The sequence below is a fragment of the Podarcis bocagei genome, assembly GCF_964188305.1.
Source record: "Podarcis bocagei genome assembly, chromosome: 7".
NCBI lineage: Eukaryota > Metazoa > Chordata > Lepidosauria > Squamata > Lacertidae > Podarcis > Podarcis bocagei.
The window spans coordinates 28602806-28626611 of record NC_138132.1 but is presented as its reverse complement, the minus strand read 5'-3'; the positions used below and the strand labels follow the sequence as shown (position 1 = coordinate 28626611).

At 45.2% G+C, this 23806-nt stretch overlaps 1 long non-coding RNA gene across 1 annotated transcript in view; it reads left to right on the top strand.

Moving 5' to 3' along the window:
* LOC308592566 overlaps positions 1–23806 on the top strand; it is a 280852-nt gene that overhangs the window by 76961 nt on the left and 180085 nt on the right. The window lies entirely within an intron of this gene.

Sequence of the window (23806 nt, the reverse complement as noted above, 5' to 3'; positions counted from 1 at the left end):
CTAGGATGGTTTCCTAACTGGAGACCGGATAATGCTTGCCCCTAGGTCAAAGGTTTGGACCCTGAAATCTGAGGGTCTGGGATGCTCCTGACCTGGCAACCCTTGTGGGAGATCCCATGTTGCATTCCCTTTCCATTCTGCCCTGGTATCTTCCGTTGCTTTTGCCCTGCTGCTGAAGCTGAGATGTTGGTGGAAGCAAATGGGGGGGGGGAGGACTGATGCTTGGCATGGCTGGACAGATCAGGGCAAAGCCACTTCCAGCTTGCCCAGGAGGTGGGGTTGCGGGCTTCACGCCCACCCCACGTGAGCGGGGGCTGGTTGCAGCCCCCGCGAGAGCAGGGGAATCCCAGCCGGGCCTGCCCCCCCCCCAGCCAGCCAACCAGCTGGCTGGGGGGGGTGAGGCCTGTCCTATTTAGGGCCGGTGCTGAGGGGGCTCGCCCTCTTTTCGCCGGCTAAGCTGTCAGTGGGACTGCGTGCTCCGCAACACTGGGTGCGCCTCTCTAAAGTGGTCAAGTCAGACTTGAAGGTTGGGTTGAAGTTCCTGGAAAAGTACAATGGCATTTGCGTGCTGACGAGTTCAGGAATCACCAGGTATGCGTCGGACCAACAATCAAACGGTTGTCAGTGTCCTGTCAAAGCAATTATCGCACGCTCCTAGTTCTGCCCCGAACCTTTGCCCTTTTGTGCTTAGAATTAAACATCTATTTCTCTACCAAATTTACCCCTAGGGTTGACAATGACATCACAGATGCTAAGGCGCAGCAAATTGCCACAGCCATTCCGGGAGCACCTTTGGAGCCTTGGGAACGTGATGTCCTGAAGGGAGTATTAGCTTCAGGAGCCCCGTCCACGCTAGATCTTATAAAAAGGCTGGGGTGGACTTTACTAAGTTCCAAGGCAAATTTATAAATAAATAAATAAATAATCATAAATAAATAAATGAATAATATATAATAAATGAATGAATGCTAGGCTTGACACACCTTAAGGCAAATTAGAAAATCCTAGGCTTGACACACCTACCAAGGCTGAAGCTCTGCAATACTTGGTACATTGGAGGGTGCTGGGTCGTGCAGCAAAGACTCTTAAACATCCAGTAGGCCGCAATCTCCCTTTTTCTGTAAGGTTGTTTAATCCATAGACCCTGGTGTGGACTTCTTAGTGTGAAGGGCACCGCAGGGCTGCTGTTCAGGGAAGTTTTTTAATGTGTGATATTTTAGTGTATTTTTGGTTTCTATGGAAGCCGCCCAGAGTGGCTGGGGAAACACAGCCGGATGGGCGGGGTACGAATAATAAATTATTATTATTATTATTATTATTGTTGTTGTAGGGCTGGCGCAGGCTGCAGCCTCCTAAAAGTGATGGTAGAAGACCCTTATGACATTTTATGCCAATTCCAAAATAAATAATTAAATAAAATTAAAATAATAATAATAAAATAAAATAAGAAGTATCTGTTGGTCCGAGGACAAGGCCCGGTTATTTTCAGCTGCATACTCCATTGCCTTTGGCGCTATGCGCATGGGCGAAGTGGTTTGTAAGGGCCAACCAGAATGCGCATGGGTGAAGTGGTTTGTAAGGGCCAACCAGAATGCGCTGCCCGGGGTTAGTTTGAGAGACCTGACCTTGTTCAGATCCAGTTTAGCCCTGCATGTCCAATGTTCCAGAACCGATCAGCAGTAAAGGACACTAAACATTTCATGTACGTGAGACCAACTGTCTCAGGTCCATCCCTTATACACTTGGATGGCTCCTGCCTTGCACGGCATCAGTCCACGCGCATTATGCGAAGGGAGATTGCTGCCTGCAGTTTATCCTCAGCTGAATTCGCAGCTAACTCCTTTAGGATTAGGGCCGCCACCACAGCACTGCATTTGGGACTCTCAGCTGAAAGGATGAAGGACTTGGGAGCAGTGAAAGTCTGATGCATTTAAGGGATATATTCGTAAGACCTTGTGATTGTTCACAGTATACTTCACCTGGCTTCGTTACCTTCTTTTGCTTTCAGGTGACGTTGTGGTGCATATTTGGATTATAGGCCCTGCACTGTCCACTGGGATAGAAACCATGCCGTTAACGGGGACCCTAGGGTGCAGGAGCTATGAGGGCGTGCATCTGGATAATCGGGCACAACATTGTGCATTGGGCCAGGGTCCGCACCATCAATCCCGGTCTCAGGCCGCACCTTAACTACATCAATATGTCTTGGATCTCTCGGAGGGGAATGCGCTGGGCCGGAATGTTGCCCGCAATTAGGGCCAGAGCGGCAGCGGTGGGCCCCCCCCAGATGCTTTAGTTATCCAATTTGGCGAAAAGGACTTAGCTTACAGAAAGGCAGTCGACTTGATGTGGCATCTCTTTAGTGACTTTGAGGAACTTAAGGCCTCTTATCCAAACATCACCATTCTTTGGGCCTTGTTGATGGAAAGCCGGGTTTGGAGAGAGAGCAGGTGCCCGATAGCCACAAATAGGGCTAGGAAAGCCTTGGATCGGGCGGTGGTGCGTAGAGTGGCAGCCCTGGGTGGGTGGGTCATTGACCACCCAGGCAACGGTGAGGCCCTCTACCAGCTTGATGGCGTGCATCTTGCGGATGCAGGAAATGATATTTGGCTTGATGGCGTGCATCTTTCAGATGCGGGAAATGACATGTGGCTGACTGATATAGCAAAGGGGGTAAGGGGTTGGTTTCAGGCATGAGAGTATTGGCGGCGAGCAATTGCTCGTGTGGCGGTAGGCATTGGTAAGAAGGGGTTAAGAGGATGTGGGGGGGGAGGAACGCCATCACCTCCCCCCAGTGAGCGAAGGGTGGTCCGTTAAAGGACTCCGGGGGGCGTGGCCCTGTCCGAAGCCTATGGAGGTGAGGGCCAAAGGCACGCCCCAGAGCGGTGACCCGGGGGAGCTCCTAGTCGATGTGCCTCGGCGGGAGACTCCCCCGATTAGTGTTAACCCTTCCCCGTGTCTCCAGCAAATGGGCTGGAGCCGGATAGTCGTTAGGACCAATGCCTAAGCCAATGCCTCTCATTCCTGAATTCAATAAAGTTGTGGCCTAATTCGCCCAATTAACCTTATATTATGGTGTCTCGTGTCTTTATTTATCCTGGTGGGGGGCGGGAACTCGCCACGCAAATAGCCTTCACTGTCCTCCGAAACACCTCCAAGGCAGGGCGGAAACTACAGCAGCCCTGGATGTGGCGTAGTGAATTTCCTTCCCATTGTTCCCAAAGGGAGAAGGAAATAGCAATACAAGGCCAGAGGAAGGTTGGGGAAGGGTTGTAGCTCAGTGGAGTTCAGTGGTAGAGTATCTGCTTTGCATTCAGAATGTCCCAGGTTCAATCCCTGGCATCTCTAGGAAGGAAACATCACCGTTTGAAAGCCTGGAATGCTGCTTTCAGTCCACATAGACATTACTAAGTTAGATGGGCCAATGGCCTGACTGTGTCCTATATCCCTAGGAGTAAAAAAGCTGATCCATTCTCACTGCTGCCCCACTGATGGGAGCCCAACAGGGGGCTGGATGAGGCAGATGATCTGCCTTTGGCACATCCCCCTCCTCCCCAACTTTAGGACTGCAGTCTTAGACAACAAATAGAACCTATAAAGACAGATTTCATCTATTTTTAACGTGCATGTTGAAAACAACATTTGCTGAAATGTTTACATCTCAAACCCAGATTTAAACTAGGGCTGAATGTAGAGGTTACAGCAGCACAAAATATTGGTACAGTGAAAAAGAAGTAGATACATCTTTGAGGGATTATGCCACCATTAACAAATTGTGTAGTGATAATCAGTTCAATTCAAAATCATTTGCAATGCGTAGAAAAGCATTGTGCAGAAGAATTGGTGCAGCCCAGACCACCATGAGTCTGAAGGAATCAGGTCTGGCCATGATCCAGGGAAGGTAGTAAGAGTTACTGACAGACAGGGTCTTGTGTGCAATTATTATTATTGATGCCATTTTTGAATTGCTTTCCATAAAATATCTCACAGCAGAAACATCAATAAAAACAATTCCACATGTAAATACAGTGGAAAACAATTCCATATATGCAATCAATTAAAAATAATTCTGTATGTAAAAACAATGTAAGAAAAAAAAAGACAGACTAGTATAAAGTTCTGCGCTTTGAAAGCTGGATCCAGAAGGAAGGTCTTCAACAAGTGCAGAAAAGACAGTGGAGCATTTCACCATTGCCATGTTCTTCAGAACCCTGCACAGGTCCCAGGAAAATACAGCTTATTCTCATGAGTGGTAACTGAGCCCTTATCATCACTTCCTCCAATAGCAGATGCAGGTGGTGAGTGCCCACATTGGGGGTGGAAATGGGGCCACTGAGGAACAAGAGGGAGGAATCAGCATGCTCAGAGGAACCCCGTGGTTTGCGGGGGGGGGGATTAAGAGGGGAAGCACTTTTTGAAAACAACAGTACAATGAGAGCTGAGCTTGTTCAATAGCCATGGGGTGGGGGTGGGGGACCAGAAACCCTGGTGGGGAGTATAGTATATGTGACCTGTCTCTTTAAGAGACACAACTGGTTTGTAATAGAAACTCCACCTGCTCCGGGTGTGCTTCTGCACCTCCATAATTAAGTGGGAACTAGTTGGAACCTTCATCTTAGCTCTGTGGCAAGTCCTAGCTCGTCTTCTGAGTGGTTAATCCATTGTTCACCAATAAATACAACTATTGAAGTGGTCTTGGCTCCTCCTGCTTCTTGGGATTAGGGCAGATGCACTGCAAGGCTTCTTCGCACAGTGAGTACTCTTTCCCAAATCTATGGGGTGTGACAGGGAGCACAGTGAATTGGTTTGCTTGAGTCCTGTGTAGCACTTGTATAATCCTCAAACCTGATTATCCCTCCCAGGCTCTGCCTTCTTGCTGGAGAATGGAGCCCCTTTAAAGGCACAGCCCTCTGGCCTAGACCCTGGCCCTCTTCTCCACCTGCCTGTTGCCTCCAGCTGATGTCACTGCCTGCGGTGCTGAACAGGCTTGGTGGCACATGACACCCTGGGAGATATGGGCCAGCCCACTTATAAGACAAGGTGAGGTGACTGCTTCAGGTGGCATGATCCACAGGGGCAGCATATCCTAGTGCAGATCTCCCCTCCTCTAGTTCTTCTCTCACCCCTTCTTCCCTGATGGGGAAGGGGCACCATTGCGGAGCCTGCCTCAGGTGCCAAAATGTATTGGGCCAGTCCTGTGGGGGAACTAAGATGCTGGGCCTTTCGTTTGCTCTTTTGCAGCATTCTGAAACCACTGGTTGAAGGGAGCTGGGGTAAAAGTTAAAGGGAGCTGAGCTCCCTTTAAATACCTGGAGTGGCTCAGTGAGAGAGTTATGTGTGTTGCAGACAAAAGGCTCGAGGTTTAATGCCCAGCCTCCCCTGGTAGGACATGAAACCCTGGAGAGCTGCTGCCAGTCAGTGTAGACACTATTGAACTAGATCAGGGGTAGGCAAACTAAGGCCCGGGGGCCGGATGCGGCCCAATCACCTTCTCAATCCGGCCCGCGGACGGTCCAGGAATCAGCATGTTTTTACATGAGTAGAATATGTCTTTTTATTTAAAATGCATCTCTGGGTTATTTGTGGGACCTGCCTGGTGTTTTGATATGAGTAGAATGTGTGTTTTTATTTAAAATGCATCTCTGGGTTATTTGTGGGGCATAGGAATTCATTCTTTTTCTTTTTTTTCAAAATATAGTCCGGCCCCCCCACATGGTCTGAGGGACGGTGGACCGGCCCACGGCTGGAAAAGGTTGCTGACCCCTGAAGTAGATGGACCGGCCACAAGCATTTCAGCACTGGTCCAATCAATTTGCTACCAGAAGGGAATAACTCCCTCCACCCTGTCCATTGACACGTTGCCTCTTTTTTTCCTCTGCATGCTGCAGGCCTCTGTTAGATCTCCACATGCTCAAGAGAGCATGACTCTAAATGATAAATAAGAAAAAAATAAATCTACTGCCAAGTGTGCAGTACTTGCAGTATATCCAAGAATACTGCATAACCCACCCTTTCCCATACAGTATTCACAATCATTATTTCAGGTTAGACTCCTCACTTCACACCCATAGGTAGGTGTGTGTGTGTGTGTGTGTGTATAAAATCATGTACACCAATGTTTATTGTATTGCGGGGGGGGGGGGTAGCTGCAACTGGAGTAGACAGCCTTTTTTACCACCAGAAAGGCTTCCTCGCCTACAGACCGCGGTGCATTTATCTAAGCTTGCTGATGCTAGATCAAGGCAAGTGCTATACAGGCAATAGGAGAGATGGTGTTGCACATAGAGAATTATTTATACAATGCGGAAGATAACACAAGTTCTCACCTGCACTATCTATAGCCGAGCCCAGGGAATTCTCGGTGGTTCCTCATTCCCAATTATGGGGCTTCTTTTCCACTGAGACTTCACAAAGCCGGAAACGGCTTATCTTTTGAAGGCCATATAGTGAGCCGTGGAACTGGGGGGCTGGGTTAAACTGAGGCTGCCCCATACATTTAAAGCACGTCCTCAACTCCAACCCCCCCCCCAAAAAAAAGAATCCTAGGAACCATCGTTTGTTAAGGGTGCTGGAAATTGTTGTTCTGTGACGGGTAAGCTGCAGTTCCCAGGATTCTTGGGTAGGAAATGTGCTTTAAATGTATATAGTGCCTGAAAGCAGGAATCTTATTTTTAATCATCTTTTATCACTACCAACCTCAAAGCTAAGGGATGAGGTTGGCTGTTTGTTGAAACGAATACATGGCTGCTGTCCCCTTGCGAGCAAGTGAATGCTCCCTGGCTAACGTCTTCACAAAGCGCAGATCAATGGTCCTTGTTTTTCACATAGGCTTTTGGGGGGAAACGTCTGAGGTGTTGCAAGAAAGCTTCTCTGTAGCAAGAGGATGAAAATGCTGGCTGGTGCTTGCAGGGAGTGTTGGCGTGCCCAGGGATGCCACTTTCCAACGGATTCTGTAGCCGTCTTTCTAGGAAGCAGGGACTGATGGTATGCAAGTCGTGTGCTCTGATGCTGACCTATTCCTATGGCCCTAACCTATGCAAATTCTTTGGCACCGCTTCCTGTGGTCCTCCTGAGCTTGTGTATTTCAGCCCTCCTCCTTTCTTCCCTTGTGGGAAGATAATTGGGACATATTTAAATCAAGGGCTGGACCCAAGGCATTCTGTAGTCTCGTGGAGCACTGAGGATGACATGGGCGGGCTTCTTCCACTTTGAAGCAGCCACAGAATTGACAGGAGGCCTCGCTGAGAATTACAATGAAGGCCGAATCACAGGTATTGGAGGAAACAGTGGATTAGACCCCATTTGCACTCTACATTGAAAGCAATATCATTCCACTTTAAACAAGAATCCTGGCAACTGGAGGTGCTTAGAGTATATGCAAATTAAATATATGATTATGCAGCATAGTGAATGTGCATAATGGTCTATTGTTATGCACATTAACTGCTCAGCTTAATAAACGTAAAGGGACCCCTGACCATTAGGTCCAGTCGTGGCCAACTCTGGGGTTGCGGCGCTCATCTCGTTTTATTGGCCAAGGGAGCCGGTGTACAGCTTCCGGGTCATGTGGCCAGCATGACTAAGCCACTTCTGGCGAACCAGAGCATACACCATCTCTAATAACAAATACACAGAGCAGTACACACACACACACACACACACACACACACACACACACACCCAAACTTTTTTTCTTTCGCCGCCACCTCCCACTGCCACCAGGTTTCCAGCAGAAGTAGCTGCAGCGACAAAAACTCGGGCAGGTCTGCAAGCTCTCTTGCCGCTGCTGTTTCCCTCGCCGCTGCTGCCAACCGTGGCTGTGGTGGGCGCGGTGGTGGTTCCGCCACCAGGCTTGGTGCACTGGGCCCGTGTGATTTCACAGGTGTGACACGATGCTGAGGGCCCCCCCCCCATTTTGGGCCAAAGCTGGAGTCTTTGGTTTGGATGCGGTTTCTCTCTTGTTCTTTCTTAGCAGCATAAACTTTAAAGTGACATCATTGATGGCTGGTGCCCTATGGAAGGCCAGGAGACCCCCTGCAGGTGGAGCTGGAGCCAATGGCGACAGGCAGAGCCACCCTCTCTACGTAAGTAAGAAGGCAGGCAGGGCAGCTGGCTGAGGGTGGTGGGGCAGTGCCCCATTTGCCCCAGTGAGCCAGGCGCTCTTCATTGAGTGAGACCTGAGCAACAGTCCAGGCAAACGAATGTCAAGCTTAATTCAGAAGCCCCAAGCATCACGGATATATTTAAATGTATAAAATGCACTAAATCTCTCCTGACAAGGCAATTTGATCAAATCCAACTGATTGTCATGTTGCGAGTACAACTGACAGTGAAGAATAAAGCAGTTGCATGCCTAGGAACCCCCCCCCCCCATTTTTAAAAAATGCTTTCCGCCTTTATTTCTTTTTCTTCCTGATAACTGAAAATTTAAATTATAATGGTTCGCTTCGCTTTTTGTAAATGTAGCCATAGCAACAAGAACATCTAAATTATTACAAGTTGATCACTCCTTCAATAGAGGCTTAAATACAGACTCCAGCACAGTATCGGGGAAAAAATTATTTTTAAGAAAACTTCTTGCAAATAAACCATTGGATACAGGTAACCTTCTCCATCATCACCAACCTCCTCAAATGCATCCTTTGTGTTTGTAAAAGGTACTAAGCAGCCCTGCTGAGTGTTTTATTCATTATATCTTGCCTTTCCTCCAAGGAATACAACTTTAGGTAGTGTTGAGGCATGATTCTCCCTTACCCACCCACCACATTTAACCCTCACAATAAATAGGGATGTGGGAGAAATTTGATTCAGTTTGAATTTAAGGGAGAAATTAACTAATTCACACTTCCAAAACAATAAAGGAATAAAAATGCAGCCATCCTTCAAAATTGACATGTCTTCAAATTTTGCAGTGCAATTATCCAGCCAAGTTTTGTGTACTAAAACCACATACTTGCAAAAATGTTCATTAAAATGCATATACTGTATACTGAAAATAACACAAAAGTGAATTATATTAGGGAAGACTGCAAAAAAAAGTGTCTCTCTGCACCAAAATACAGGTGAAAAAACTGATGTGGAATTGTGGATAACTGATCTTAAGATTCAAAAATTAGAAACTGAGAAAAACTGAAATGGGCAGATTTGCCCATTCCTAATCCCTCCCTCCTCCCCCCCCCATTATCTTTTACACACACACAAAGGGCTTGGTTTGGAGGGAGCCTGAGTCTCCCCACAGCAGTCAACGCTTTTACTTCACATTTTGAAAAGCAAAGCTTGAGGAGGATTTTGAAAAAAATTATTGGTATTAGGTTGTTTACACACTTTGCTTGATATGTGAACAAGCTGCATGTCACAAGATTAAAGACAGGGCCTCTTGAGTTTAGAAGAGGGTTGTGGGGGGGGGGGAGAGAGATAACAGCTAAAGAAGCAAAAGACACCCCAGTCACCCTCCTGCCTGATCGTATTCAACATGAGCAGCAGAGGTAAACTTTTAAGAATCCGAGCGAATGATACTTGCAAGCGGGCTGGGAGTTATTTTTTTATTTATTAGCTGAGCGGCTGCCTTCTCTCTGGAGAAAATGAGCCTGTGGTTGTTGAAAAGAGTCTTTGAGTCGGGAAAGTGGGACCTTGCAAAACAAGAAAAATACAAACAATAGCTGCTGTTCTTGAAGTATTATTACGACGCAGAAGGTGACTATTTGATGTGGTGTTGCTGCCTGCCTTTACATCAGTTTGTGCTGTTGACTCGGTATCTTTTGACTCCATTCGCCGTGTGCTTTTTCAGCCCCTTCCCTCCCCTTGCCACACTGGCTCTGCAGAGCTCATAAAGCTAATGAGCTGGATTATTTCCTCACTCGTGCATCACTGAGAAAATTATATATTCCAGGTGCACGGGCTTTATTAGGAGGGCTGGTGCAGGAGGCAGCGACAAAACTCAAGCAGGGCAGCTTTCAGCTCCATGCTTGATCAGCAAGTTGATGGATTTGTTTTGTGCCATTTGACAAGGAGGCCGATTCCCGCAATTTGCTTCCCCAGCCCAGCTTCGTTTGCACTGCTCTGCGTTCCAACTGTTTTGAGGGGATTATTCATATCCTATCCCTTTTTGCACCTCTTGGTGTGGAGCACAGTCAGACCAGGTGGGGAAGGCGTTGACTATGGCAAGCCCAGGTAGTATGGATAGCTAGGAATGTGTTTTATCAGCTTTGCTGTTGCGCCAACTGCAGCTCTATAATAATAATAATAATAATAATAATAATAATAATAATAATAATAATAATAATAAATAAATAAATAAATAATTTATTTATACCCCACCCATCTGGCTGGGCTTCCCCAGCCACTCTGGGCGGCTTCCAGAAAAATATTAAAATACTGTAATACATCAAACATTAAAAGCTTCCCTAAAGAGGGCTGCCTTCAGATGTCTTCTAAAAGTCCGGTAGTTGTTGTTCTCTTTGACATCTGATGGGAGGCTGTTCCACAGGGAGGGCACCACTACCGAGAAGGCCCTCTGCCTGGTTCCCTGTAACTTGGCTTCTCGCAGTGAGGGAACCGCCAGAAGGCCCTCGGTGCTGGACCACAGTGTCCGGGTAGAACGATGGGGGTGGAGACACTCCTTCAGGTATACTGGACCGAGGCTGTTTAGGGCTTTAAAGGTCAGCACCAACACTTTGAATTGTGCTCGGAAACGTACTGGGAGCCAATGTAGGTCTTTCAAGACCGGTGTTATATGGTCTCGGCGGCCGCTCCCAGTCATCAGTCTGGCTGCCGTGTTCTGGATTAGTTGTAGTTTCCAGGTCACCTTGAAAGGTAGAGCGCATTGCAGTAGTCCAAGTGAGAGATAACCAGAGCATGCACCACTCTGGCGAGACAGTCCACGGGCAGATAGGGTCTCAGCCTGTGTACCAGATGGAGCTGGTAAACAGCTGCCCTGGACACAGAAACCTCTATGTGGAGAGGTTTCATCTAGCCACACCAGTCCGTACCCTGATCACAGTCATGCTTGGCTACTGTAATGCACTCTGTGTGGAACAGCCCTTAAAGACTGTTTGGAAACCAGAGGTGCTTCAGAATGCAGCCACCATGGTTCTAACGAAGGCAAGGTGGCCAGATTCATCTTTACCATTCCAGCTTCACTGGCTTCTGGTGCATTTCTGAACCCATAAAAGTGCTGGCTTTAACTTTTAAATGTAGGGTGAAAAAATCTCAAACCCAGGGTCAGATGTGGTCCTCCAGGCCTCTCAGTGGTCAACGGGCTCTCCACAAGCCATGCCTCCTCCTCAGGCCACACTCCTCACTGACCCTGTGCCACACCCTTCTCAAGAATTTGTTGCTGCTTTTGCCTGACTGGAATATGTCCTTGAACTGCAATAATGCCTCTTGGTTGCCTGAATGGCAAGCAGAATCAGTCATAGAATCATAGAATTGTAGAGTTGGAACCCCCTTCAATGTGGGAATATTTCACCCACGACCCCGCTCTACCAACTGAGCTATCCCAGCTATCTCTAGCTTTTATATAGCCTGCTGTAGAGGGATACAAATTACCGTATTTTTCGCTCTATAACACGCACCAGACCATAACACGCACGTCGTTTTTAGAGGAGGAAAACAAGGGAAAAAATATTCTAAACGAAATAGTGGATATATGATTTTTGTGGTTCATGCTGTGGCCACAGACATGTGATCTGACAGAGAGTTTGGAGTAGCCCAATGCAAAAATCCTGAGGATCCATGTGGATCCATGCTTTGTAACCACGGAGGATGAAGGGGAACCATGGATCCTCTGCTCACGACTGCAGCAGATCTCCTCGCCACCCGCAGGCATTCGCTCCATAACACGCACAGACATTTCCCCTTATTTTCTAGGAGGAAAAAAGTGAGTGTTATGGTGCAAAAAATACGGTACATCAGTTGTGCTAAACACCCCTGGCATTCAGTCTCTGGAAGGTTGCCTACTAAAGAACACAGCCTTTGGCTGCAAAATGGTTCCCCACCTCTGCTTTAAAGCCTTCAGCTGTTTGGGTTGAATCTATCCAAAGGACTGTCTCCACTAGTATCACCTAGATGTACAGCAGAGGCCGTTCTCATGTGTCTTTGAGGTGGTGCCTATCAGTGATCAGCCTAAGACAGGGAAAGGAATAGCTCAGTCGGTAGAGCATGAGACTCTTAATCTCAGGGTCATGGGTTCAAGTTCCGTGTGGGGCGAAAGATTCCTGCATTGCAGGGGGTTGGACTAAATGATCATTCTGGTCCCTTCCAGTTCTTCTATGGTTCTCAGAAAATAGACCCAGAAGATGACCCCTTCTCTTGAGGTCCAGAGAAAGAGCAGGAAGTTGTAAAGAGGATCCAAGCTAAGACTTACCAGACTAAACATCAAAGAGATAGAGAGACGTCAGCATAGCAATAAAGGTACAGGGATACTCTGGGAAGATAGAGGTCCCTTACTCTATCTGTCTTAACCCATGCAACCCCTTCTCAGCAAGACGAGTTGCATCCAAACTTCCAACACCCTTTGATTTTGGTTTGGTGGAAGACAGGAAGGCCAATTGTAGGTGGAGCCAGAGGCAATGACAGATGGTGACAACTAACACTAGTTTTGCCCCCATCCTCCTTCTGGCTGAGTTCTATAAGGACAACTGAGACTAAGGAGGAGGAAGCTGACAGACAATGCCACCCCCTGGTGGAGGCTGGCTATGGGCAGAAAGAAGGGAGGGCAGTGCCACACTTGTCATAAGATTACTTAGAATCATAGAGTTGGAAGGGACCCTGAATATCATCTAGTCCAGCCCCCTGCAATGCAGGAATATGCAGCTGTCCCTTACGGGGATCAAACCTGCAACCTTGGCATTATCAGCAACACACTCAAAGCAACTGAGCTATCCAGCCCAGGCCAGCCTCCACTGATAATTACTAAATAGCACTCTTTGGGGGACTTTACAATTTTCATATCGAACAGCTGTATAATTTATGGGCTTAAAGGTCTACAGCTAGCTTGGGAAATTAACTGTCTGCGCCAACCTGTATGGTAGACCCACATGGCACATTTGAAGAAACTCACATCTATCAAAGGTAGATTATCCACATGGCACAATCCCAGATTTGGGGCCCTTTCTGGCTGGCTGCTTTTTGAAAACAAAACACTCAAGTTAATATTTAAAGTGCGAAAAGGCTGCAGAAATCGGACAACAATGTAGCCCAATCAATGGCTAAAGGATGGCCATAGTAGTCAGCCTGAGAAAGGCTGTGCAGCTTCCATAGGGGCTACACCAGGCAACTAAAGCAGGTATCCAACAGGGCAGAACTATGGAGAACAGAACCACCTTTTCCACACCCCTGTTGACCACTTCCTAGGAGGCTGTTTTATTTTATTTATTTGTTTGATTAAATTTCTTAGCTGCCCATCAGAGGGCAGTTTACAATATAGAAGCACAAAAATACATAACATAGTAACAAACAAAAGCAACACGTCCCCATTTTAAAAGGCCATGGATTGTTTTGTTGCATAAAATTGCTGTAGCAGGGTCTCACTGTGAGTCATCCAATTCCTGCTTTCTGGCCCTTTTTCACCTGCTTTGAGGTATTGTTATGGGGCTATTGCCGGGCTGAATATTTTGGCTTATATCCAGCTAAGTTCTACACAAAGAAGGCCCACAGCTACAGGCAAAGGGTAAGAAGCTGTGGGAACCAGACCTGGAGGAAGCAACGTGGATGTCTTATAACCGCCATCAAGCCTGCTGTTGTCAGGGGATAGTGTAGGTATCTGGAAAAGGTTTAGATGAGGTATTCAACCTTTTTTGGGGTCCACGGCTCCCTTGACCAACTACATTCTTCCTTCCACACCCCTCTGGGGCTCAGGAGTCCAGTTATGTCACCACTTGCCTGCAGAGCTTGCTGCCTCTCACCCTTTTTCAAACACCCTCCCTTGTGGAATGTTCCTTCAGCCTCATTTCTTCTCCCCTCTCCTTGGGAGTCCTCTGGGCAGCCGCCCCTGGTCTCTGAGCTGCCACCCTGCCCCAAAGAGAAGTGCCTCCTCACCGTGCCCCACAGGGGCCTGGGAAGCACCCCCTGGCCAGCCCCAGAGGCACCATTCACCTGGGGAGCTTGTAGCCTGGGCTGCTGCAACAAACAGTTTTGTGCAAGCCTTTGGCAGGCAGAGACACAAGAGGGCATCAGAGGAGGAAGGGAAGAGGGACTGAGGCCAGTGTTGCCCATGGCACCCTTGACATCATTCAAGGCACCCTGGTTGAACTCTACCTGGTAACAAGAGTTGCAGAAGAGAAAAGTGGTATGATCAAACCACCTTTTTTTCCTACATGTTGTGGGACCAGGAGGCATTGGCCTTCAGGCTTGCTGAAGGTGAGGCTATGAAACTAAAAGAAATAACAGAGAAGTTTGAAGTATCCTGCATGCCTAAAAATAACGAAATGTTTGAAAGACAGAAGTTTTTCATGTACATGCAAAAAGCCGGTCAAACTATGGATCAGTATGTTATAGAATTAAGGAGGCTGAGTAAGAATTGCGGTTTGGGTGACTCGAGAGAGTCCCTGATAAGGGAAAGAATTAAATGTGGACTCTGAGATAATGTCCTCAGGGGAACGGCTGCTGCATGAGGGAGATCCGTCCTGGACAAAGGTCTTCAGATATGCAGGGCATCTGAAGCTGTGAAAACACAGGCCACTTATCTGAATTCTGCTGAAGGTGTTCAGCAGAATGAAGCAAGAATGCAGAAGAAAGCCAGACTCAGAAATCGAACTGCCTTTGTCACAAGCAACTGTGAGGGGAAATAGGCAAAAGAAATAAGCATGCAAATTATTTGGAATGCAGCAGGGTCCTAAACAGGGGATGCATCTGCAAAACTGTTTTAACTGTGGGAAGCATAATTGTTTTGAAAGATGCACAAGAAAGTCAGGTAGATGTGCTGAAGATCATTTAGAACAAGAGTTTTATGTTGCTATTTTTATTATCTTTGCCATTAATTGATACATTTTAGTGACAGGTAGTTGGTTTTATTATGGCTTTAAAATGTTACAATGTTCATATAATCAAATGGAGTTGGATTGTGTTTTGAAATTATTTAGTATCAGATTGTTGTTGAAATGATGCAGTGATTTGCATTTTTGTTCTGCTTTCAGCCTCTTCGTACATAATTTACATGGAAAAGTGGGAAACAAATTTAAATAATAATAGCAGAAGAAGAAAAGGATGCTGATCAAGTTAACAGAGTATCTAACAAGCATAATGAATGACTGTTAACAAAGTCAACACTGGGACCAACAAAAATCAAAGTTACCAGTTATTCTGGAATAAATATCTGAGTATTCTTGTCTTGCTAGTGTTAGGTAGAAAAATGCTATGTACACGTTTGATCCGTATTATACCCAAGAATGTGGCATCCATTATGAGCCTAGTAGTATGCAGTTCTTCCTGCTTTTGCAAAACAGTTGCCACGTTTTCATATTTTGCTTTCAAAAACATGTGCATTTTTATATATAAGTATTTTTGTATTTTGTACTTGGCTTGAGAACTACCTTGCAGAATCTGGGGAACTGTGAACTTTGATGGATGGCTTTGGTTTGCATATTTTTCCAGGCCAAGAGCACCCTTCCCTCCTGTCGTTTCCAGCAACTAGTATTCAGAAACATTGCTGACTGATCATAGACATCCTGGCTAGTAGTAGCCCTTGATAGCCTCCTCCTCCATGAATTTGTCTGATCCTCTTTTAAAGCCACCCAAGGAGTTCTACCTTTAAAAGTGAATTGAATCTAATCTCTCCTCCACCCCTAGTTATACCATGCAGTTGGGAAGCATTCTGGACAGGGGTTGTGGGCACAAGGAGCAGGAAGTGGGAAGGGGGTGAATTATCCCTGCTGAAGTGTCCTGTCCAAATATTGTCCAGTCTTGTTGCTTCTTAGCTTGTAAGATGTGACAGGATGACACACCAAGCTGCTGTTGCTCCAGGCAAGAACCACATTTGCAAGATGGTGTCCATAACAGCTGTATGAATCCATATCCCAATTTGTGGGGAAATAGACCTGCATGTACAGAGATCGCTTGTACTTGAGTTCAGTGTAGCATGTGAAAAAAGTTGTACAGTAAAAGACTTTTAGGCACCAGGCAAAGCCTTTTTTTCTGAGGTTTTCTAGCCTCAGTTAAGTTTCTTTTTATTCCTGCTGCGATTGTTTTATATTCCCAGGTTCTTAACCTCAACTTGTCTGTTTTTATTTCTGCTATGGTTCTTTTAGCATTGCCTTTTCTGCTTTGTTACAAAACTTGGACATTTTGAATTGGAAGATGATATAGAAATGTGTTAAACTCAAAGAGTATTTGTGTTGCCACATAGTAATAAGAGCCTGCCCCCACATTGATTTTCCCCAACCTGGTGCCCTCCAGGTGTTACAGGACTACAACTCCCATCAGCCCATGCCATCATGCCCACTGCTTTGGTATGATGGGAATTGGAGTCTCTTAGGGTTGCCCCACCAACCACAGTGTGCTCTTAGCCAGCCGTCACCTCCCTGCAGTTGTCTTTCTTACATCCAGACCGTGGGTGGCTCCGTCATTGGTTGTGGCTGCACCTGCCTTCTGCCCTCTAAGTAACACCAACCACCACTGGATTACAGACCCTCCAAGTGTCCCTGTTTTCCAGGGATGTTCCTGATTTAGAGAAACTGTTCCGGTTTCTGATTTGATCCTGGAATGTCCCGTTTTTCCTTAGGATGTCCCTATTTTCATTGGAGAAATGTGGGAGGATATGGAGTTATCCGACCCCCGAGCCATCTGAAGGCAATCCTGTATAGCGAAGTTTTTTTTAAATGTTTAATGTTTTATTCTGTTTTTATATATGTTGGAAGCTGCCCAGAGTGGCCGGGGAAACCCAACAAGATGTGTGGGGTATAAATAGTAAAATTATCATTATGGAATGGGGCGTCCCTATTTTCATCGGAGAAATGTTGGACAAACTCCACCCAGGCTTCCTCTAAGCTACTCTCTTTTATTAAAAAAAAAAGTATCAATGTCTGTTTTTCTGCAAGTAGTGATCATATTGTTCCCTTCCAACTGAGCTTAGACATTGATAAAATAACTTGACAATGCAAAGATTTGTAATCTGGGATGTTTCTCAGACTAGGATGGTTTTAGTGGGATCCTGATTTGTTCTTTCTCCTCAGTTTTAATTAAGTGCATTGAAATCAGCCTGTTGCTTATCGTGTTAGTAATGATTACGGTAATTCTAGGGACAGGGGAGAAATTCAATTCAATTCACAATTAATTTGCAAGTTCCAAAACAATACACAAACTGAAACACTGCCATCTTTCAAAATTTGCATTTCTCTTAATTTTGCAATACATTTCTCCACCCAAATAATATGTCCAAAATGCACATGCTAGGATAAAATATGCAGAGAAATAATATAATAGTGAAAATAACATATAAAAATGCATTATATTAGGGAACGTGACTTTGCAAAATTGAATATATAGGGCAAAATTGCACACTGATATGTGTATAAGGAGAAAATTGCACTAAAATGGTGATTAATTTTCATGAGTACTTTTTTAAAAATGCAAATGGATGTGGAAATGTGGAGAACTGAAGAGCGGAAAAGTGAGAAACTGAGAAAACCAATATTGACAAATTCACCTATCTCTATTTAACTGCATCACGGTGTGTGAGAGATGCGCAGTGTGGGATGTGAAGAAAAACTCTTCGGGAATAGTCTGTTTTATGGTCTCACTGGTTGGAATGTTGAACATGAATTTAGAAAGTGCACACGGGCTTTTGTTGTTGAATAGCAGACAGGGTGTGGGGAGTTCTATCTGTCCCATAGTGATCGAAGAGGAGGCTTTAATGCATAGGTTTAACCTATAGAGATAAGCAATTGTTCCATAAATGTTTGTGTCACACCTCAGGGAAAGCCTTCTTAAACAAAAATATATTCAAATATTCAATTCATATATTCAAAATATATTCAAAAATATATTCAATCACCGAAACAACACGACACTGGGCATCTGTTTATTTTATCCTATTTTGTATCCTTTCCTTGAGATCCTTTTGGATGAAAAACAGTCTAGAATAACCGAGAAAGCTACATTCCCCTTTCTTTTCCAAATGGGGCCACTGAGGCACAGGTGGAAGATATCAGTATGTTTTACAGAAACAAGTGTGCAGGACAAAAATCCTTAGGAAAGGGAAATGCAATGGGGCAAAACTTCCCCCAAGCAGCCCAATGAAGCTTGAGAATACTTAGAGAATATCCTGGGTTACACCATGCATTTATGGTGCTCTTATACCACTTTAGGGACACAGGTGGCGCTGTGGGTTAAACCACAGAGCCTAGGACTTGCCGATCAGAAGGTCGGCGGTTCGAATCCCTGCGATGGGGTGAGCTCCCGTTGCTCAGTCCCTGCTCCTGCCAACCTAGCAGTTCGAAAGCACGTCAAAGTGCAAGTAGATAAATAGGTACCGCTCTGGCGGGAAGGTAAACAGTGTTTCCGTGCACTGCTCTGGTTCACCAGAAGCGGCTTAGTCATGCTGGCCACATGACCCAGAAGCTGTACGCCAGCTCCCTCGGCCAATAAAGCGAGATGAGCGCCGCAACCCCAGAGTCGTCCACGACTGGACCTAATGGTCAGGGGTCCCTTTACCTTTATACCACCTTAACAGCCATGGCTTCCCTCAAAGAATCTTGAGAACTGAGGCTCCTTAAGGGTGCAGAGATTTGTAGCTTTATGAAATCAGCACCCTTAACAAACTACGGCTCCCGGGATTCTTTAGGGGAAGTAAATGTGACCCGAAATTGTGTAGCCTGGGCTACGATTGCCCCAGGAAAAGCCAGCACTCCTCCTTTTCCAGGGATACCTACATATCGGTAACTGAGCAGTTAATTAGGAGTCTCTCCCTCTCCCTTTCTCTCTCTTAGGTATCAATACAGATACAATCACTGGTGGCGGCGGCAGTCAAGGTAGCTGCTTTCTATGATATGTATACTAATTTTATGTCCTTGAGGAGTCGTGTGGCTTCTGGGGTTATTTTAAAGTGATAGACGGGGGTGGAGGAAACCATTTGATAAATTGGAGCAGACGCAAAGCAACAATTTGCCGAGATCGAAGTAGGTGACATTGTGTGTTCTCCTAAAAGGGGTCAGAAAATTGACTTCCAATGTTCCCCACCCCTTTCCTTTTTGCTTAATTCACTCCTGCACATATATGATGTTCATAAGGCAAAAATCAAGGCTGGTATATCAGCATGAGCTGATGGTGTAGGTCAAATTCCCTTTTAGTGTAACATTTTTCTAAGGATGTCCCAGAGGCGAACTTTCTCATTCTGTACCCACCAGGTACATTTTGTCTTCCTTTAATTCTGTCCTCCAGGACCCACAGTTGTCTTGTGAATATGTCTGAATATGAGAACACATAATACCCTAAAGGAATATTGATGATTCCTGGTACCTGAAGATCTGTAATTGCAGCTGACTATTTCAGACATCTTTCAGCCTGCAGTAGAACAATATACATAATTTCTATTCATCCAATTCTACACGGTGCTTTTCTTCCTAGCCTGGAATTCTCCAGATAATGTATTTGAGAGAAAGACCCTGTGAGAAGCAGCGGCTATCTCTCTCTCCACATCCCACCACAATTTGGGTCAAAATGAGCATTTGCTATTCCCCAAAGTTTACTCCACTCTGCTCCATTTTCTTTTCAGCCACCTGACATTCCACTCCCAATCTTTCTAACTGCTGTGCAGCATGCATAAATGATGATTTAGCTCAACGGAGGCAGTGTGTGTGTGTATTTAAATAAAAGACTTTGTATGCATGTTTTAAGTATAGAAGAGGATGGTCTATACCACATTGCAAAAATAAAATAAAATTAAGCAACTGCATCACCAAAAAAGATGCCACAGATTTGCATGTGCTAATTGATATGCATAGCTGCACATTTAAAAATAACTGTGAGACTGTACTTCTATGGTATTTACAATTATATCTTAAGAACATAAGAGCCTGCTGAATCCGTCCAATAGCCCCGCATCCTGTTCTCACAGTGGTCCACCAGATTCCTGTGCGAAGCCCACAAACAGGACCTTAGTGCAGCAGCACTCTTATCTGCAATCACTGGGCAACAATTTTTTACTTTTTGAATGTTGTCTAGATTTCTACAACTGATTTAGGGTATTTTTGAACTGCTGAATCAGGAAATGGCATCCGTTTCTCTCCATCAGGTCAGGTTTACTGTAAACTGAATGGTGGGCATTGATAAAGGTAAGTACACGTAAATTGCATGTTGCTTCACCATTTTTCAAACTTCAGGGCTTGAACTTCCATTTCTTGGAACTCCTGGAATGCTCAGCGGCAGGGAGGTCTCCCTTCAGAGTCCAACAGTAGTCAGCCATCATGACTGCGCCCAAGTACTCTTGATGCCTGTTGCAGAAGAAGCTGATGCGAGCACTGTCAGAGAGGAGGTTTTTTTCCTTCAATCTGGATGCCAACAGTTCGGCAGAGTCCTTTGACAAGCTGAGGTCGCGAACTAGATCATTCAACTCCTTTTGGGAAAATGGATGTGGAGCATCATCTTCAAGAACCACTTCTTCTTCTTCATGTCCTTCAACACTGGAGGCATCTTCGTCACTAATGTCAGGAAGTTCTCCGAAGATAGGCACTGGAATTTCATCACAATGAGCTACAGGACGACGTGCTGATTGAAGATCAGGATACTTCATGGGGCGGCTGCCCCATTAACTTAGTTTTGATCCCCCAACTTTATGCTTTGCCGCACCAATTTATGGAAGATTTCGAGGTTTTATGACTTCAAACTGATCCCTTTTCGACATAATCACCCAGAACTATCGGACCTGAATACTTCTTCTCATTAAAATACTAATCATTTCCAATCAAAACAATTATTTGACATGGCATTTTACCCCCACCAACTTCTTCTAAGATGCTCCACACAAGCGTACATGTGAACAAAAACGTAAAAAAATGACATGTGGCCATAGCTCAAAAACTTGACCTGATTGAGCAAAACCAATGTGATTTTTGGATTCAGTGCATCAGATTCGTCCTAAATCAACTGAAAAAACACAGACAACAAATTTGTTGTTGACCAGTGCAGCAACTGATATTCAGAGGCATGTTTTGCCTCTGACAAGGAAGGTAGACCATCACAGTCATAGCTAGTAGCTGCTGATAGCTTTCTCCTCCCTGAATTTTTCTAATCCTGTTTTAAAGCCATCTAGGTTGGTGGCCATCACTGCCTCCTGCAGGAGCCAGTTTTGTAGTTTAACTATGCACTGCATGAAGAAGTACTTTCTTTTATCTGTCCTGAATCTTCCAACATTCATTTGATGTCCCTGAATTCTAGTGCTATGAGTTCTGTGTTATCTTCTCATGGTGGGGGAGCATGTGGCCTGTGTGCCTGCTCAGGTCACTTCCATACTATACATTTAAAGGACCATGATACCACTTTAAAACCTGTGGCTTCCCGCAAAGAATACTGGGAACTGTAGTTTGTGAAGGGTGCCGTTAAGGGACCCCTATTCTCATCACAGCACTGCAATTCCCACAGTTCCCTGGGAAGAGGGATTGATTGTTAGTGGGGAAGGCTGTTTGTAGATTCTGGAACAGGAATGAATGATAGTGTTGCATCAATCTGTTCTGTGGACAGAAGGCAACACATGTCTTGGAATCATTGAATCATAGAATTGAAAGGGACCCTGAGGATCCCTTCAATGCAGGAATAGACAGCTGTCCTATACAGCAGGCCTTTTTTTCAGCCAGAACTCACTGGAACTCAGTTCCGGCACCTCTCAGGTGAGCACCATTGCCACTATAAGAGAACAAAGGAGGCATTCGTGGTGAGTTCTGGCACCTCTCTTTCTAGAAAAATAGCACTGCACAGGGATCAAACCTGCAACCCTGGCATCATCAGTAACACACTCTAACCAACTGAGCTATTCACATGTCCCAGTCATAGTGTTAGAACTTAAAAGACCAGCTAGCTAAAGGTCACCAGATTTTTTTCAATGAATATGGGGACACTTTTCAACTTCAGTGGATTTTGTCAGGGGACTGATTTGTAAATCCGGGGAATGTCCCTGGGAAACGGGACGTCTGGTAGCCTTAAGCTAGCTTCTCTGATCCTGTCATCCTAATACATGGGATGTCAAAGTCAATGTTAATTCTGAAGGACTACCATGCACAAGATGAAGAAGAGTAGACAGCTAGGCAGGAATCCTGGCTGACTTGCTTACAAATAAGGGCAGAAGGAGACTGATAGACAGTGGTAGCTGGTGGACATTAGTACTGGTAGGGCAGAAGACTGGGAGGCCAACAGTAGGTGGAGCCAGAGCCATTGGCAGACATTGCCAACTAATTCTTGTTTTGTCCTCCTTCCCCTTTCTGAGTTCTACATGGGCAACCAGAGTCCATTGGATGAATCACATATACTTAGTTACTCAGAAATTGCCTTTGCAACCTCTGCTACTTGCTGCCCCTTGATGCTGCAATGTTGGCTTCATTGGAGCAGTTTTCACTCAGCGTGCACTGGGAGTCTTGGGAGTTGATGAGCCCTCCATTTCTTGCCCAGACGTATGCAGTAGGCACACAAAATGTCAGAAGCATTTAACCTAATCGATATTCTGGCAGTTCGAGATCACTGGAGAAAAAGAGTGTGATGATATCTGTCTGGTGCCTGCAAAATAGCCTGGAAGCTGTATATCCATCTTAACATAATTGCCCAAAGGATACCCGTTGCCCTGCACTGCCCTGCAGATGGAATTACTGTAAAGATGACAAATGTGTTTAGCCAAGGCTTAGTGGTCCCATGAGAAGAGCCAAGCATTTAGCACTCCAACAGGGTGTTTTCCAACCACGGAGCAAACCATTTCATCATTGTTTTCAGAAATCATTTGGGCACCTTGACTGCACTGGCAAAGTTGTGGGGATATGTAAAGTTTTCTTATTTCTTTTTTGCAGTACTGAAGTGGCCTTTATTTTGCATAGCTAAGAGCTATTAAGGTTAAAGGGAAATTAATTTAGTTGCTTAGAGGGCAAAGAGATATATTTTCCTCTCTGAAAGATTGTTTCCAATTGCACTTAGGCACAATTGAGGGATTTTCTATACTGTGAGTGGACTCTTGTCCCTCATTAGGGACCACCCTCATTTTTGCACTTTCTATGTGATGTGAATCTGGTTGCAAAGTAGAGTTGAGGACTTCACCTGCATCCTCTGTCTGCACTTAGCAGGGATATATCTTTTCAGGCTCTGAATCCACTGTCCGTTTTGGACTGGTGACCAACAGATTGCAATCCCTTACTGACAATTTGACGCGCTCAGATTTATTTTATTTTACCTAATTTACATAACCTCTAAGAGATGTACATAAAACATATACTAAAAATACCAATGCAATCAGATGTTAAATCAAGTTCACACACAAAAATAAAAATGAAGCCAGCAGCATAGAAATATCCATTATAAAATAATATTACATATTAAAACATAGTGTGGTTGTTAAAGAACTGAGACAGCAGGCATTCAAATCCTCACTCAGCCGTCAAGTTGATTTGGTGACCTTAGGCCAGTCACAGTCTCTCAGCCTAACTGACCTCATAGGGTTGTTGTGAAGATGAAAAACTGGGAGGAGCTGCACCATCTGTGTTACCTTGAGCTCCTTAGAGAAAAGGTAGATTAGAAATGTAATAAAATAAATATGAACGAACAAACAAATACTCAGCGGTAGAGCACATATCTTGCATGCATGAGGTCCCAGGTTGAGTCCCCGGCATCTCCAGGGAAG